A 19621-nucleotide genomic window follows, 5' to 3' on the forward strand; every position below is an offset into this window, starting at 1 on the left:
CTCAGCCCTACCCTGCAAGGGGTCTCCCGCATCCCTCCTGTTAAGGAGGGAGCGGGTTATCCTAAACAGGGCGGCTGGGCGTGACTCGGCGGACGCAACCAAGGCAGAAATGTATGATCTTTTGGCAGTTCTTAATGCTCGGACATAGTCCTTGGTGCAGGTAGTTAGAAGCGCTCGGTTCGCCTCGGACTTATCGGACCTCCACAGGTGCTCTAGGCATCTCCTCCGGCGTTTCCTCTCCCGGAGCTCCTCGGTAAACCAAGGAGGCCTCCGGGATCTACTGACCCGGAGGGGCCGTAGTGGCGCAATCCGATCAAGAGACTCCGCCGCCGCCGAATGCCAGGCGGCAACCAGAGTCTCCGCCGAACTGTGGGCGAGAGTATCAGGAATGACCCCAAGCTCCGTCTGGAACCTCAACGGGTCCATAAGTCGCCTGGGGCGGAACCACCTGGTCGGTTCCTCCTCCCTACGGTGGGGGTTTGGCCTCCGGAAGTCAAGCCTCAGTAGGCAGTGGTCTGACCACGACAGGGGTATGATCTCATTACCCCTCAGACCAAGATCACACATCCACTGCTCCGAGAGGAATACGAGGTCGAGCATGTGACCCGCTGCATGGGTTGGGCCCCAAATTACCTGGGTCAAGCCCATGGCTGTCATGGAAGCCATGAACTCCTGCGCCCCATCAGAGCGTTCACCGAGCGATGCCAAATTGAAGTCCCCCAGAACTATAAGCCTGGGGAACTCAACTGCCAGCTCGGCTACTGACTCGAGGAGCGAGGGGAGGGATGCTGCAACGCAGTTGGGAGGCAGGTACGTTAGCAGCAAACCCACTTGACCCTTGAGGTCCAACTTTATCAGCAGGGACTCACACCCGACAAGCTCCGGAGCAGGGACCCTACGAGGTAACAGAGACTCCCGGATTACAATAGCCACACCGCCACCCCTTCCCTGGGCTCTCGGCTGATGAAGCACCTGAAATCCCTCTGGGCACATCTCTACAAGGGGGACTCCTCCTTCTGTGCCCAGCCAGGTTTCAGTAATACATGCCAGGTCTGCCCTCTCATCAACAATTAAGTCCCGGATGAGAGGAGCTTTGTGTACAACAGACCTGGCATTTAGCGACAACAGCCTGAGACCAGGGTCCTGACTACTCGCGCCATCTGGTCTTGGAGTGGGGCTCATAGGGCCGGAAGGAGGGATCTCTGTGATGTAGCGAACCCTCCTTCCCCGGTAATGGCCAGCCCTAAAGTCCCCGCCGTATCTGCCCCTCCCCGTAATGACCGTAATGCTCCGACCCACTCCCGTGACAGTAGTCCCCCCAACCACCCCACTGACCCCCGGCTTCCCCGGCAGGCCCTCCGAGTCAAACATTCTCATTTATCCACTCTAACAATTCCCACGTAATATTTAAAACATATAAAATACAATAGTAACAATTAATAAAAGTGGGCCATTCATTCAATTCCAGTCAACTCCCATACACTCAACATACTATTTTAAAATTGCGCAGTTATAATGTATAGTAATATGGAAACAGTGGAGGAAGCGGTGATCCGCTCCTCTCCCTTCTTATGTCCTGGGGAGATGTCCTTGGCCACCAAGTCAAAAGTGCGTAATATATAAGGTGGCTGTATACAAGCAAGATAGAATGTGAAGATCCAAAATTCATAGGCGGCAACCATGTAGTCTTACCCCACTGGTGAAGGTTAGCGGGCTGTATATTCAAAAGTCTCTTTCCTAAAGATGGATAAGGGCCCCAATGTAGGGGGCCAGAGTTCGAGGCTGACTTGTGCCACTCTCGCAAATGGAGGGAAAAGTACTGGTGTTTTTGGGGCTCAGTCCTCGCCACTGCAGCCGCCATCCTCTATCGCTCCCTGCCAGCTCAGCCACAATCCTACTCCTCCTAATGGTTAAGTAAGCCGGGAGCAAAGTCCGGAAGAGGCTACAACGACGCAGGGCCCAGTTCAAAAATTGTCCTCTTCCCTGCCCGGGTAAGCACACCAGTCAGCCTAGGACGGCCAGGTCTTTCCTAGGGGCCGCGGGAGAAGGCAGCAGATAATAAATAGTAGGATAGGTAACAGATAGTAAAGTGAGCAAAGATAGATCCGAGGGGGGGGGGGCGTCTGGGGCGGCAGCAAACACAACCATTCAGTCCACAGTTTCAATGCAGCTTCCGACAGCCCCCTTCTTTAAGATGAAAAACTAAGTTAAAAATTAACCCCTCTCAGCTCACTAGTCACCAGGGCTCACAGTCACAGTCACAGTCACTCGGCTCCAGCAAAGTCAACAGGCTGGCCAGAAAAGGAGGATGTAAAGATGTAAATGCTGTGAGTCAGCTGTTTGGCGCCGCCATCTTTCCCTCCACGCTTTCCTCCACGCTTTCCTTCCAACTCCAGCAGCTGCTGTTCTGCTGCTCAGGGGCGACTGATAGGACCAGGGGCCAGCAGATAAATGGCCAGGGGGCTCACCAGGCAGCACCAGGGGCTTCCAGGAATCCAAGGTGGTAAGGTGGTAAGGGGAGACGCCAAACGTCCGCGCGCCGCTATCGCCGCCGCGCACCGCCGTCGCCGCCGTCCTCACGCAGCTGGACAACCCGGGCTGCCACTGTGGGGAAACGTTAAGCCTCCGGATTTCTTCGGGTCCTTTGGGTTCCGCAGATCTCAGGCTCTCCCAGGGACTCTTTCCAAAAATTTTGCGGTCCGTTTGGAGGCTTCCCGGTGCTTTTTCGCCAAGTTTGCATGGAGCGAAAAAACCCGGTCGCCATTCCAAACCCGCACATGCGCAGCCAGGAATACATCTCTATGTCCATTAGGACCATTGTACTTCAACGGGCTCATGACTCCCAGATGGCTGGACACTTTGGGTTCATTAAGACCCTGCACCTCGTTAAGAGCCAATTTTGATGGCCATCGCTGAAAAAAGACATTGAGGCTTATGTAGCTAGTTGTCCAGTTTGTGCTGCGGCTAAACACCCTCCGGGTAAGCCCCAGGGGTTGCTCCAGGCGGTGGCCCGCCCAGTAGCCCCGTGGAAGGAGATCTCCATGGATTTCATTGTTGAACGTCCAGAAAGTCAAGGAAACACAGTAATCTGGGTTGTTACTGACTTATTCTCCAAGCAAGTTCATTTCATCCCTTGCTCCAAGATTCCTTCCGCTAAATCTCTCGCTAAGATGTTCATCTCACATCTCACGCTTACATGGGGTACACGACCGCATCATTTCGGACAGGGGTGTTCAGTTCACCTCCCTCTTCTGGAAAGAATTCCTGAAGTGGATTGGCTCTACCCAGGGTTTAAGCTCCTCCCACCACCCTCAAACTAATGGGGCCTGCGAGAGGACTAATTCTGTGTTGGAGCAATATTTACGTTGTTTCATCAACTACCAACAAGATGATTGGGTGGAATTGTTGCCTCATGTTGAGGTAGCTTACAACAATTCTGTGCATAGCAGCACTGGCTTTACCCCTTTCTGTGTCGTGTACGGCCAGGATTTTGTGCCCATTCCTGAGAGTCCTCGCGAGCAGCCGCAAGTATCTTCGCTGTCCGAGTGGAGTGATCACCTTCGGGACGTCTGGCCTTTGGCACTCCAGACTCTAGATGCTGCGCACCGGGCTCATAAGAAACAAGCTGATAAGAAACGGACTAAACCCCATGAATATAAGGTTGGTGATCAAGTTTATTTATCCACTAGATTTCTTCAAATGACGCAGAAGTCGAAGAAGTTGGGTCCCAAGTATGTTGGCCCGTTTCCTATTGTCAAGATTATCAACCCTGTCTTAGTCCGTCTCCAGTTGCCTAAGCATCTCAACCGAGTTTACCCTGTTTTTCATGTTAATCTCCTGAAGCCTCAACACACTTCTTCCTTGAGAGCACCTCTTCCTCCTCCACCTGCTCCACTTTTGATAGAGGGAGAGCAGCAATTCGAGATCCGTGAGATTTTGGACTCTCGTAAGCGGCGCAACCGTGTCCAGTACCTGGTGACTTGGAAGCATTTTCCCCCATCTCACGCTGAATGGGTTGACAAGTCCCATGTTCGAGCTCCTCGTCTGCTCCGCAAGTTCTACTCTGCCTATCCTGATAAGCCCTGATTCTTGGACAGTCTGCTACTTCTCCTTTTTTTTGTTTTTTTCCTCCCTTCCCCTTTCTCTCTTTCGTGTCTTGTTGTCTGTCTGTTTGTTTGTGTTCTTTTTGTTTCTGCAGGTCTGACCGCCCTTTTCTGGAGGAGGGCCAGATGTCAGCCTCTGCTTTGCTGCTGCTTTGGCTGCCATTGAAACGGGGAGGGGGGGCATGGTATTTGGGAAGGGAATCATTATGTGCTGGAGGAAGATTCTAGACGCTGGTCTGACCATCTCATTGTGTATGTGGAGGAAAGGAGTTTCCCGCCAAGGTTAACTGTCCAGCATTCCATCCTGGTGATGTTTTTTGAAGATATCTCCCACCTGACAGTTGGGTGAATTATAATTAGACTATGGACTGGGGTGCCAAGGGGAGGGGATTGAACTATACATGATATCCTTTGCTTTCGCGTCTAATTAACCAGATTCAGCTTTGCTTCGCTACTATTCATTTGTAATTAGTAAAAGTACACTTAATTTCAAGCAAATGGAGTTGAGTGGTTTCTTTCCTGATTATTAAATGAAGTAGCATCTGACAGGATATTTTATAAAAAATAAGGTGTAATAAATTCCATATTCCTGTAATTTATAATCTTACAGAGAAAAGAAAGGAGGACAAAGTCAGAGATATATATGAGATTACTTCAATAAATTGTATTTCAGATTATTCACTGTAAACTAATATGAATATAACGTGTGTTTTATTCATTGTTAATGCACATTGGAAGATATCTGTCCTAAACTAATGCTAAAAAAGAAATACATTTATTAAACACTTTAAGTTATTCTGAATGACAAAAAGAAAAACAAACAAAAAACAAGGGAGGGATGGCTTTAGTAGCAAATTATTACATAGATTAAATCCTGCCATGAAAAAAGTAGAATTGACTTTTGTAGCAATATCTGAAAAATATGTCTAAGCTCTAAGAATGCAAGGCAGATTGTACTGGCATAAATATACTGGCCCCAAGTATATGATGAATTGATTCTGGACAAATAATTTAAGTACAGCTATTTGAGCAATTACTAGTTATTCAACACTGAGTTACTAAGTAAGTTTGCAGGAAAAGTGTAAAACAGCTGGCTAGTATCAGGATACTAGTGACAATTAGCTTAGAACCCATACCCTTCCTTGTGGCTTCATATAGTTGCTTAATATGGTAGAAAAGTTAGAAATCAGGCAGGATTTCCTATGTTGTTGTTTTTTTTTTTTTGCATAATATTTTTATTTCCGTTTCATTCTATACAATCACATGTTTACTGTGCATAACCAGGGCATATAACATTGAGTAATAACCACAACCCTCACTTATATAGAAAGTGTCCCCTACAATACAAACCGAATATACCACCTTGACCCACCATACACCCTCTTTCAACCCCCTCCAACTTTCATTCTTCCTTCTCACATACCCCTCTACACCTACTTCCCCTCCCCCTCTATCTAACCCTGACCCTATCACTCCCTCTCTTAATCCATTCCCTCCCTTCCTTCTCCTCCTCCTCTCTCTCACTCTCTCCACCCTCCTTCTTCTTTCACTCAGCTCCTCCCTTCGGTATACTTCTATTACCTTCCAATATATTCGGTTTGTTCTGTTTTAACACTAACATTAAAAAGCCACAGTATACAAGTGCAATCATGTACCTTAAAGTTTAACACATATTATGTTTCCCCCCTCCCCCCTCCCCCTAGATCCCCACCTCCCTTCCCTCCCCCCGACTTCCCAGAGACCATACATGGTATAACTTTTTGACAATCACCGTCTAGAATATCTCTACATTGATCTCAGCTTCTTACTGTTACCCAAATTTTAAACAGTTTGAGTTCTTACTGATGCTAAGCATAAGCTATCTGGAGTTTCTTAATCCCATGTTTACTTTGTATATAATCAATCCATTTTTTCCAGTCTCGTTTATATCTCTCGTTTGAATGTTCTTTGAGATATGCTGAAATTTTTGCCATTTCGGCTAAGTTTATAACTTTTAAAGTCCATTCTTGAATTGTAGGCAAATCTTTCTTCTTCCAATATTGCGCCACCAAGAGTCTTGCTGCCGTTATTAAGTACAGAACCAAATTAATCTCTGCTGCCGTAAAGTCAATACATATACCTAGTAAAAACAGCTGGGGGGTGAATTTTATCCTTCTTTTGAAGATATTTTGCAGAATCCACCATATTTTTATCCAAAATGCCTTAACATTATGACATGTCCACCATATATGAAAATATGTAGCATCAAGAGAACCACATCTCCAACATTTAGGTTGAACATTTGGATACATAGAAGCAAGCTTTTTGGGATCTAAGTGCCATCTATAAAACATCTTATAAAAATTTTCTCTCAGATTTTGTGCTTGTGTAAATTTCACATTTCTTACCCAAATTCTTTCCCATGTGTCCAGCATTATTGGTTCATCAATATTCTGAGCCCATTTTATCATACAATCCTTAATCAGTTCCGTTTCAGAATCCATCTGTATTAATACATTGTATATCCTCTTTATATGCATTGAGCTTTGATCTCTTATTTGTTTAAACAAATTATGCTCAACTTTTACAAAGCCAATTTTTTTATCTGTTTTCCACCTGGCCTGTAGTTGACCATACTGAAACCACGTTTGAACTACCTTCTCTTCTTTAAGTACCTCTAAAGATTTTAATTGCAATACCCCTCTTTCTAAAATAAGAAGTTGTCTATAGGTGGTTCTATCGTGTTTTTGTTCTGTATTCATATTTTCAATTGCATGTCTAGGAATTGCCCACATGGGCAATTTATCATTTAGTTTGTGTTGGTATTTTTTCCAGACCCGCAATAAAGCATTTCTTAAAATATGATTTTTAAAATTCTTATCTAATTTTTTGTTAAATAACAAGTAAGCATGCCAACCATATACCAAGTCGTGTCCCTCGATATTCAATATTCTATCATTGGTTAAATGAGTCCAGTCACTAATTGCAGATAATGCCACTGCATCATAGTATAATTTTAAATTAGGTAATTTCAATCCTCCTCTTTCACGTGTATCTTGCATTATTTTCATCTTTACCCTCGGCTTCTTTCCTGCCCATACAAATTTGTTGATACCCTTCTGCCATTCTAAAAGATTCACATCTCTTTTAAGTATTGGTAACATACAAGGCCTGTCTCGCCTTTGGTCTGGCTCCTCCCACAGCTTCTGAGCTTGTTGCTGTAGCTCCTTGATCAATGGCCGACGATTGTTGAGATTGTTGCATTGTAGCTTGTTTATCCGTTTGTCTGGTGGTCATACGGTTAGGTCTTCTTTCCTTGACCCCTTGTCCTTCCGGGAGGGGGAGATGGTGCATTTTATCTGATGGTTGTATGGTTTGCTGTTTATCTTGTTCGTCTCGTGGTTTTTCTCCATATCCGGAAGGTTCAGGGTATCCCATCTTCAGAATCTTATGATAGAAATCTCGAGCTTTCCATACAGAGCTGAGACGATATCTTTGCTTGTCCATTGTAACTATGATACCGAATGGGGCATCCCATCTGTACTGTATCTGACGCTTTCTGAGCTCTTCCACCAGAAAAGCATAATCTCTTCTGGCTCTTAGCATTTGAGGTGGTATTTCTTTCAAAACAATCAGATCCTGTCCGCCAATTTGAAGCTTGGTATTATAGGACTCTTGTAATATCATATTTCTAGATTCTCTTGTAACAAAGTATATTACCACATCTCGGGGGAGTTGCCTTTGTTTTGCCGCCCAAGAATTAACGCGAAAAATTTTGTCAATCTGCCAATCATAATTGGATCCCGGTCTTCCCACCAGGCAGTCAAAAGCCTCAGAAAACATTTGCTTTAAGTTCTCCTGTTTCTCTTCACGCAGCCCCCTGACTCTTAATGCAAGCTCCATCTGCTTATACTGTATCATAATAATTTGTTTTTCAGCATTTTCAATTTTTTGTTCCACCACTTCAGTTTTAGATGTTAAGTTAGTCTTAGCTTCATTGAGAATCTCTAAGTTGTCTTCCATTCCAGAAATATATTCCGTCATTACATTTACAATTCCCATCATATCCTCATTCATTTTGGTGACCTTAGTATCAAATTTATCATATAAGACTTCCATCTCATTCCTTATTTCATCTTTGAACTCTCTAAGCATTTCTAAATTCTGTTCTCTGGATTCTCTGAACATTTCTAAGTTCTGTTCTCTGGATTCTCTGAACATTTCCAAAAAAAATTCTTTCGTTAGTACATCTCCATTAGGGGGCATAGAAGGTGGGGGCTGCAACTTTGTGCCAGGTATGGGAGATGTGGATCTCGGAGGTAATTTCGCAGAGGTCGATTTTGATGCCATTATATCTTTGCTTTAAGTAAAAAACAAAGGAAAACCCCGTTGGAATGTCTCTATATCAACAAAGAGTCTTTGAAAGCTTCAAGGGAGTGTTATTCCTTTGATTCTGTGCCAGGAAGTTGGAGATATATCATTATAACAAATGCGGAAGCTATAAAATCGCCATTTTGAAAACAATTAAACAAAAAAGTTTTTTATAACATTGAAGCTGGTATTTTTGATAGAGCAAACAAAAAAAAAGTTCTCGGGTTGGTCTCTGCTCGTGTTAATTTTCTATAGCCTAGTTTCAAAAGATTGTTCTGAGGGGGGGGGTCACTTGCCTTGTACTGTAAAAAACAGCTGAGAAGATCTGACCGGAGTTAAATGACTCAGCCTTGGCAGAATCTCTTCCTCCGTTCACAGCCAAAAAAAAACAACTGCAAACTTCAAAGAAGATTCTCACCGACTGAATTGACTGCTCTCTGCTTTTTTCTAGCCTGAAAAAAGAGATATCTAAGGTATTAAATAGATAACGAACCAGAACTCTGGAGGCAGCTCAGATAAGCTGCCGGCGGCGGCAGACCCCTCCCCGGAAGTAGGATTTCCTATGTTAAGTTATGTTATATAACATAACCAAGATGTTCTGCATCCATTTTTGTCAGTTTGATGGGGATGTTGCATGGGGAGGGATGGCTACTTTATATGAATTATTGTAACAATGCAAAGGAATAAATATTGTAAAAAATTGCTTGCAACTGGCATTTACGAAAACATAAAGGATAAGGATAGCAAAATCCTCTATAGTGCTTTAGAAATTAGTAATGCAGAAGTTTAAAGACCACACCAGTCAATTTGCTGAGCTTTTTGTTCCAGATGTCTAGATATTCAGGATGGTTATATAAATGGGAAGTTGTTGAAAATGAGTTCTCCATTTGAAGTACTGTATCTCTAGCCAGAGTGGAATTGTATTAAGTAGTAAATAATATTTGGTAATTTTCATCTAGAAAATGCCAATTTTTGTTTGCACTATTATGAAAGCCATTTGTGAAAAAGGGCTGTTGGCAAGCTTTCTTATTTTTGGAAGGATATAATCCCCCCTCCCCCATTTTTGCAATGTAGGGTTTTGGATTATGGGTATAGAATTGCCCCTAAAGAGTGGCCATGAGATATAATTTGCTTAAGCCACTCTAACAACCCTGAGAACAGGCCCTCTTCAGACTTCTTTCTTCCCACAGCCTTTGTTTTTAAGAGCACTTGAAAATATTGTTCTTCGGGTAAATGTAGTGTTCCATGCTTGAGCCATGCCTTAGGATTTCAGTGAACATCTCTTTCCCAGGCCAAGAAGCTATTGAATTTTTAAAGCTTTTCAGGAAGAAGCATCCATGAGCACATATTTAGCAGTACCAGACTCTATTGAAAGAATAATGGCTTGTTCCTCCATTCAGCAGCATTCTTGTCCTAACAGAGTGCTTGAGTTGCAGTTGTGTCAAAATTATTTTATTTCTATACTTTAACATTACTTTTGGTCCCCCCTTTATCCTAAGTGTTCTCAATAAAATATGGGTATTTAAGATATGGGGGGGGGAGTTTGTCTTAGGAAATGCTTTGCAAATAATCCTTATGAGATGGGAAAGTATTATCTGCACAAAAACTATAGTGCTTCCTAATGCTCTGCTTTTATTTTCTATCCCAACTTCTTTTTGTGATATACCTTATTCCTTAATAACGAAGTCCTAAGTTAGTAGTTATTAAATGATATTGTGAATTAAATAGGCCTTTTGAATGGTGGGCATGAGTCTTACAGTTGCATGGATCATCTTGTTACAAATATAATATAACATAAACAATAGCAGTTAGACTTATTGTTAGACTTAACAAAAGTGAGAGTTCAATTTAAAAAAAAAAAAAACTTACTCTTTTGAAACTATACCTGTATGAAAGATACCTTCTTTTATCACAAAATATTAACTCAGAAATTCAGCCTGTGTAATACACTTCACCGTTCATAGTTCATCATTTTATAAGGTATTTTTAATCCTTAAATAATGATTCTAATATCAACTAGTTTTAACTTGCAATTTACTAATTTGTTATTTTTTAAAAATAAAATTCTGTGTAATTGACAGCTGTCTAAAATGGAGATGGAGAAGAAAGCTAGGAAAAGGCTTAAAGAAGAAATGTTCCTTCTTAATCCTGTTTCCTGTGGTAGTTTTCTGTCTTCACTCATCACACAACTAAAATACATTGCGGCCTTTTCAGAGGGAGATAGCAGAATCTAATCCTCAAATGAAAGACTTCCTTCTGTTCTAACTGCTAACTATTGTGCATGGATAACGTGGATATATACTGTATTGCAAAGTATTTGAACACAGCTTTACAGTTAAAGTAGTTTTGTGAATTTATGCTCCATTACTGTTTAATCCTTAATCTGTAATGCCACTTTGGATGCTACCAGTAAAGTTAATGAAAAGAATGACTCAACTTCACATTCCTTTTTTGACACTTCACAACAATATCAGAGAGGGTCCCAGATATTGTTCAGAAGTATCAAACAGTAAAGTGCAGGTGATCTCTTTTTCAGTTTTTGGAAACATCTGAAGTAGCAACTTAGTCTTTTGCTATGAGAAAAATAAATGAGTTAATTTTTTTGCTGGAAGCATTTGTACGTTTTTGTTTTGTTTTGTTGCAAGTTAGAAATAGTAGAAAGCATATCCTGTTTAGTACTTTATGTCTGAATTTGCCTTAAGAAACAATGTATAGTTGGAGGCAGAGATTTTTCCTTTTCCTTTTTCATCTTTTCATAGTAAAAAACTGTTTTTACTTTCCTGTCAGTGGTGGAATATCTCTTTTGTCCTGGGTTGATTAGTGAGACTCAGCAGTATGTCTACACAAAAGTTAGGTTTCCCCTTTGCTTTTTGATGTGAAATATCTAAGTGTGGCTTTTGATCTTGAAGTTATTTTCCTCACAAATCTACCAATTCTCAATATCCATTTATATAACTTTGAAAACTTTCTGTGTAAAACCTAAGCCTCAAATATATGAAGGTTTTTTTTTGTACAACTCTTCTTTCCTAACTTTCCTTTTGTTCTTTTAAGTTTAAGTCAACATTACAAGTAATCCTTGACCTACAACCTAATTGAGCTCAAATTACTGTTGCTAAGCAAGACAGCTGTTAAGTGAGTTTCATTTTAAGACTTCTTCTCACTTGAACTCATAATCTATTGTTTTCTAGCCTAGTGTCCATTTAGTGTCTAGTTAACCACTAAACCAACATGTTTCATGCTACTATTATATAATTAGCACAATGTATGACTAATCTCTGTTGAATTACTCTTGCATATTAGAAATGTTCTCAATAAGTTTTTGCAGAGCCTGAATGAAAAACCGCAATGTAGGACAGCTTCCATTGTTATGTGGATCCCTGGGTAGAAAAAAGAAGGAATAAAAACCCCAAGGTCCATTACAATTTACTAGAACCCAATGAGTTTATGAAGTGTATTTCTTCCTCATGGACACTCTAAAACAGAAACAATCAAAATAAGGCACTAACATTTTGCAGAAAGTTACAATATGCAGATTATAATATGTATAAAAATGGCCAATTATCTGGTATGTACCGTTACAATGGTGTCTATAATAGGATAGTCTCAGCTGTAAATTCAAACAGTCAAGACCACCTCAGGGCTAGACTTCTTTGCTGTTTCCTTTGGATAGCAGAGTTCTGAAGCCACACTGTGCTCTAAATTGCTCCTGTTACTAAAATTCCTGTTGATAAAGAAAAAGCCATGGTTTCAGTTTCACTTGATTGTCATTTTATGGTGTATTGTTCAAACCAAATAGCACCATGAGTTACAGAAACTTGAAACCCAAATAAGTAGTCCCCTGCTGTAAATTTAATCCTTTTTGAATATTTAAGTAGCTAATTAAACACATTTAGACATTTTTATCTTGCTTCTGTAGCTGGATTGGATTGGATTAGATTAGATTGTCTGGTGAGAGAGAAAGACCATTAAATAAAATTAGATTCACAAGACCACTTTCTATCAGTGGTTTTCTCATCTTCCTTGTATACTCGCTCTTGAGCCTCGGGACAATGCCCCCAAATAATTTTCTAGTTAGCTCAGTGAAACTGGCAGCCATAATTTGGACTTCAAGACTTAATACATGGGTATCCAACCTTATGGCTTGCCTGGGCCACATTGAATGAAGAGGAATTGTTTGGGGCCATATATAAAATATATAATATAGTTAATTTATGATGTTGTGGGGGTCGCATTACTAGCTGTCCATGACCACATGCATAGGTTTCAAATGGGCTTAAAACCTAATCTCTTAAGTATATGCCATGCAAAAGACATATAAGAGAAAATAATTAAGAAACCTTAGTGATATTCACATTGTTTTAAGTCATAAAGTTCAATTTAGGAAACTGAAATTTGAACAAGCAATATGCTAATGAATGGGTTAATTTGTTCTTGGTCTGTATAACAGGCTAAAGCAATTAGGGAAGTACTGTACTGCATAAACTTTGGCTGTTATTATTATTATTATACAATTGTATCACAGCGGCCAGTTGTTTCGCCGGATTTGGCATTGGTTACTAGTCGGGCCCCACCCAGGGGCCTAGGACGTCGTAACGTATTTTCATAATATGCGTGCAGATCCAAGCAGTGCGGCTTTTTGCATTTGACTGATGGTGATTTTGTCAATTTTTAACTGTTTTAAATGTAATTCCAGTGCTTTTGGAATAGCACCCAGTGTGCCAATTACCACTGGAATTATCACTGCTGGTTTGTGCCATAGTCGTTGAATTTTGATTTTTAAGTCCTGGTATCTTGCGATTTTTTCATGTTCCTTCTCGGCGACCCTGCTATCACCTGGTATTGTGATGTCTATGTTTGTGACCTTATTTTTCTCAACCAGTGTGATGTCTGGTGTATTATGCGCCAGTATTTTGTCCGTTTGTATACGGAAATCCCACAAGATCTTGACCATCTGATTTTTGGTGACTTTTTCAGGCTGATGTTCCCACCAGTTTGTTGCTGTTTTAATATTATAATTTTTGCACAAATTCCAATGGATCATTTGTGCTACTGAATTGTGCCGCAATTTATAATCAGTCTGCACGATTTTTTTACAGCAGCTGAGTATGTGATCAACAGTTTCATCAGCTTCCTTGCAAAGTCTGCATTTGGCATCATCAGAGGATTTTTAGATTTTGGCCTTAATGGCATTTGTGCGGATAGCTTGTTCTTGCGCAGCCAGGATTAGTGACTCTGTTTCTTTCTTTAATGTACCTGTTGTTAACCATAACCAAGTTTGTTGGTTATGTCCACTTTATCTTTTATTTTTTCCAGAAATTGGCCATGCAGTGCTTTGTTCTGCCAACTCTCCATTCTTGATTTTATCACATCTTTTCTGTATTCTTGTTTCGTCTGTTGGGCCTTCAGTAGATTTTTGTTCTTTTCTTCAATTAATAGATGTTCTTGACTTTCTTTTAAATAATCAGCCAGTGCATGTTTTTCTTCTTCAACTGTTTGCTTCACTTGTAATAATCCTCTGCCACCTGATTTTCGAGGCAGGTACAGTCTATCAGTATCACCACGTGGATGTAAACTGTAGTGCATTGTCATTAGTTTCCTGGTTTTTCGGTCCAAAAGGTCCAAATCAGCTTGTGTCCAGTTAACTATACCAGCTGTGTATCTTATAACTGGTATTGCCCAGGTATTTATGCCCTTGATTGTATTTCCACCATTCAATTTAGATTTTAAAATTTTCCTAACTCTGTTGGTGTACTCTCGCCTGACAATAGTTTTTACTTCTCCATGCTTGATGTTATCCAACTGCAGAATGCCTAAGTATTTGTAGGCTTCATTTTCTTTGCATGTAATTAATTGGCCATTGGGCATTTCAATTCCCTCACATGCAGTGATTTTGCCCCTTTTTATGGATACAGTGGTGCATTTTTCCATGCCAAACTGCATTGAAATATCGGTGCTGAATACTCGGACTGTGTTTGTCAATGATTGGATTTCTATTTCTGACTTTCCATAGAGTTTCAAATATATAGTAAATGCGACCAAATTCTTTGGCTGTTTGGTAGCCTAATTTCATTTTTTTTTAAGATTACTGATAGTGGGATCATTGCGATGATGAAGAGAAGAGGTGAAAGTGAATCACCCTGGAAAATTCCTCGCTTGATATTAACCATTCCGTAGATCTCATTCCCTACTGCCAACTCAGTTCTCCATTGTTTCATCGATTATTATTATTATTATTATTATTATTATTATTATTTATTTGTCTTGTATGCCGCCCACTCCCGGAGGACTCCGGGCGGCTCACAAAAGACAAGGGAAAGGGGGGGAACGAGACAAAGACAACATATTAAAAACAAAACCAACATTCACAATTTCCGTGGAGGTAGATGCTTCTCAGCTCCCCCCAGCCTGCTGGAACAGCCAGGACTTGGTGGCTTTGCGGAAGGCCGGGAGGGTAGTAAGGGTCTGGATCTCAACAGGGAGCTCGTTCCAGAGGGCCGGAGCTGCAACAGAGAAGGCCCTCCCCCGGGCAGTCACCAGCCGACATTGGCTGGCAGATGGAATCCGGAGGAGACCCAACCTGTGCGATCTAATTGGTCTGAGAGAGGTAATCGGCAGGAGGCGGTCTCTCAGGTACCCAGGTCCGATGCCATGTAGGGCTTTATAGGTAGCGACCAGCACTTTGAAGCGGATTCGGAGACTAATAGGTAGCCAGTGCAGCTCGCGGAGGATAGGTGTAACGTGGGTGTACCTTGGTGCACCCACAATCGCTCGCGCGGCTGCATTCTGGACTAATTGGAGTCTTCGAACACTCTTCAAGGGCAGCCCCATGTAGAGCACATTACAATAATCCAGTCTTGAGGTCACAAGGGTGTGAGTGACTGTCTGAAGGGCCTCCCGATTCAGGTAGGGTCGCAATTGGTGCACCAGGCGGACCTGGGCAAAGGTCCCCCTGGTCACAGCTGACAGATGGTGTTCTAGAGTCAGCTGTGGGTCCAGGAGGACTCCCAAATTGTGAACCCTCTCTGAGGGGCGTATAATTTCGCCCCCCAGCCTGAGAGATGGAACAGTTGGACAATCTTTGGGAGGGAACATCAGAAGCCACTTGGTCTTGTCTGGATTGAGTGCCAACTTGTTTGCTCCCATCCAGACTCTAACAGCCTCCAGGCACTGGCACATCACTTCCACTGCTTCGCTGAGTTGGCACGGGGCAGACAGATACAGCTGCGTATCGTCTGCATATTGGTGATACTTAATCCCGTGCCGGCGTATGATCTCACCCAGCGGCTTCATGTAGATGTTAAATAGGAGGGGGGACAGGACCGAACCCTGCGGCACCCCATACTTGAGGGGCCTTGGGGTCGATCTCTGCCCTCCGACCAACACCAACTGCGACCTGTCCGAGAGGTAGGAGGAGAACCACCGCAAAACGGTGCCTCCCACCCCCACCTCTCGCAACCGTCGCAGAAGGATACCATGGTCGATGGTATCGAAGGCCGCTGAGAGGTCAAGAAGCACAAGGATAGAGGGGTGACCCCTATCCCTGGCCCGCCAGAGATCATCAATCAGCGCAACCAAAGCAGTTTCCGTGCTGTAACCAGGCCTGAAACCCGACTGAAAAGAGTCTAGATAATCGGCTTCATCCAAGGACCGTCGGAGTTGCAAGGCCACCACTTTCTCAACAACCTTCCCTACAAAGGGAAGGTTGGAGACTGGATGATAGTTGCTCAAAATGGCTGGGTCCAGAGACGATTTCTTCAGGAGGGGTCTCAGCACTGCATCCTTTAGGAGGGGTGGGAAGATTCCCTCCTGGAGAGAGGTGTTCACAATCGTCTGGATCCAGCCGCGTGTCACCTCCCTGCTGGTCGAGACCAGCCAGGAGGGACACGGGTCCAGTATACAAGTGGAGGCACTCACCGCTCCCATGGCCTTGTCCACTTCATCAGGAGAAGCCCGTTGAAACTCAATCCATAGTGTTAAACTTGAGAGAGTGGTTTATTATACCTAAACTAGCCAGTAACGAATACTGTATGAAATTGGGCAGAATCCATTGTAAACTTCCAGTTAGGACTTTGCCAGTCTTGTTTTCTTATTTGCTTAGGGCTTTTTCACACACTGCATTTTTAAACTGCTTGATTCCCAGAAATAAAATTGGTTTAAGAAACCTGTCCCAGATTTCAGCTACTTCGGCCTCCAATTAGTGGCCTCCTCTGTTCTTGTTTTTGTTTTTTGTTTTGTTTTTTTGTTAATTCCTATGGCCCATACCAGGAAATGAAGCAACAATGGCTTTGCTTTCCATGAGTAAGTCTTTGAGAAGAGAACATATGGATTCCATTGACAGACCTTTTCTTTTGTATGGACCTTTCTGTATTGGCTCTGCCTCAAACTGTGCACCAATCCATGGACTGGGGGAGAAAAACATCTTTTTTTTCATTTATTTTTTCTGTTCCTTAGCCTAGAAGTTAGCTCAACTAGTAACTGAATAGGAGGGGCATTCCTACCACAGCACACAGTAATTAATTGTAATAAAGATACACAGAATGCAAACTGGACACCCTGCTTATAATGGTAGGAATCCTAAAACACTACTTTAGATGCAAGCCAGAGGGCAAGGTTGAGTAATGGTTGTCATTGTATGTTCCTGCTCTCAAGAAGCACCTAACATGGTAGCCTAGTCATGCAGATCAGCCCTTAGTCCTTATAGAAAATGAGGACTATGATGAATGAACAGATTGCCTGTATCAGTATATATCTCATTCATACTTTATTAGATCAGTAGCCACGTGAACATGACATTTTCTGAAAGAATTTTCTATTAATCTATTACATTTAGGTATCTTTTTGCCTTATATTTTATGCTTTATGATAATGTAACCATAACTGATCTGGGTAACACTTAGTGCTAGGCAAATAAACATTTAAAGAATAATTATGAATATTTCAATATTGTTCAATTAGCATGTATTTGTTAAGTTGCAAGTTTAATCTTAATTTAGCCTCCAAATGGGAGGAGCCACTTTTGCTTAAATGGGGCATTATTTTAAAATCCTGTTGGTGGCTACATTTGTTTTAACATGGAAATTTGTCCTCATTGCCAGGAATAGAGTTGGAGTGCTGCAGGGTTTGTATTTCTAGAATTCTTTTATAACTTTAATTTATATTTGATTGTTGGCATGGTTGCAATATTTGTATGATCTGATTGACTGTCTGGATAATTTTTTTAATTAAATGCAGACTGAACTCACTCAATACATGTTGCATTTACTTGTAACAAGTTTTCAAATGATTTGAAATATCTTCCCTTGGTCATCTTTAAGTAGTTGAGCAAGCAGTTAACATTTATGACTCCCATTTTAATAAATGTGTTGGAGGTCTTTTTAACACAAACAAAATGTGCTATGCAGGATAATTAAATCAATATTAACATGTAAGAACTTGCAGTTTCTGGAACTGCTGTCTTAAAACTCAGATATAAACAAAAACCCTGTTATTTTTTGTGGTGTACAAGCCCAGATGAAGGAGGTGTTTCCTGCTTTGTGCTGTTCATGGAATGCATATGGGACTTTTGTTGTTGAATGTGACTTGCAGTTGCCCTGGATTTGCATAGCAACAAATGAGAATTTCAGAATCTGTAACATGTCTTTTCCAATTAAGAAGGATAGAGAAAGAGTTGAATTTTCCAGGGCTTTTTCAAAGGCAGGAGCTGATATACGGTACCTTGCCTAACAAATAGGTGTAGTACAGACAGTGATCTGTAAATCCTCAGAGCAGATAATAAATATTCTGGTTAAAATCCAAAAATTTCATACTTGTTTCATGAACTTCGCATCTGTTGTGGAAGGAACATATAGAGCTCTCTTATCATTGAAGGTAATGGAGGAGACTTGGTTTGTGGAACATTCTTCAACATAAAACACTCTTACAAAATATTAAGCGTTGTTATGTTCAGCAATACCTCCAGATAATTATCATGCCTATTAAGATGGAAATCCCCTTAAATTTAGTGGGCTTGTTTCTGATGATATATCCATATACTTGTGCATTTTGGATCCTTTATCTTCGATCAGGGATATAAATGACAGAATTACAGTAGAAACAAATCTGGAATAGTTATTAAAGTGTGTTGCTATTGGTATTTTGCAAGGACAGGCAACTTTTTTGTGGCCAGAGGTAGGGTTCATGGTGGAAAATAGTTTTTTGAATCTACGACCACTTCCAGCTCTAACTCAGAATAGTCTAATGTGTCCTCTTTGGGGTCTTTTAGTAGCAGTCTATGTATGCCAGTACAAGTATTTTTGTGAGTTTATGATTTTTGTATATCTCTTTCTGTATCTTAGAATTACTAAACTACGGAAGGATTAATGGAAAAAATAAGATTTATGCTCAAAGGAGATATAAAGATCACCTGGTCAATTGCTCTCCTATAACTAAATACCTACAAAGTCTTTGAAATTGCCATTTTGAATTGTTCTATTCTGAAAAATGAGTACAGATATTTCTTGCTTACCAGCCATTCATTCGGCAACTGATTGATATTATGATGGTGCTGAACACATGGTAGTTATGCCCAGTCCTCAAAGTTACAGTTATTGCTGCATCCCTGCAGTCATGAGATCAAAATTTAGTTGCTTATCAGTCTGCTATCATTTACATCCACAGGGGCATTTCAACTCCCCATCCACCCACTTATCTCTCCCAAATCTGTCCTTTCTGACTGCCCTGCCCTCCACTGCTATCGCTCATCCCTACCACCCCTTACTGGCCCTAGCTGTCCTTTGTCATCTCGGAGGGAAAAAGATGGTGTAGGAAAGACAAAAGGACAGAAATGGGAGAGGGATAGGTGGATGGGAGTGTTGAAGCAGAGGCGGATGCAGCGAGGCAGGAGAAGGGTTTGCTTTTACCTAATGATGGAACAGTCCTCCCATAACAATCACAATAAGGACTACTGAAACTGCCGTTGCTAAGTAGTGTCTCCATGTGATGTTCCACCTAACAGCCACTTCACTTAGAAGTCACAATTAGGGAAATTAAGCAAGGTTTACTGTACATTCTTTATTTAGAGGTATTATATGCTTAGAGCCAAAATTTAGAATCCTCATAAAAAAAATTTCAGTTACATCAAAAAAAGGTTGCATTTCTCTTTTCCTTTCATTTGTTTTCTTAGGAGACTG

At 41.5% G+C, this 19621-nt stretch overlaps 1 protein-coding gene across 4 annotated transcripts in view; it reads left to right on the plus strand.

The window, feature by feature from the left end:
* EIF2B3 (eukaryotic translation initiation factor 2B subunit gamma) overlaps nucleotides 1-19621 on the plus strand; it is a 122323-nt gene that overhangs the window by 41378 nt on the left and 61324 nt on the right. The gene's annotated exons all lie outside the window — the stretch shown is intronic.

The sequence above is a fragment of the Thamnophis elegans genome, chromosome 5, assembly GCF_009769535.1.
Source record: "Thamnophis elegans isolate rThaEle1 chromosome 5, rThaEle1.pri, whole genome shotgun sequence".
Lineage (NCBI taxonomy): Eukaryota > Metazoa > Chordata > Lepidosauria > Squamata > Colubridae > Thamnophis > Thamnophis elegans.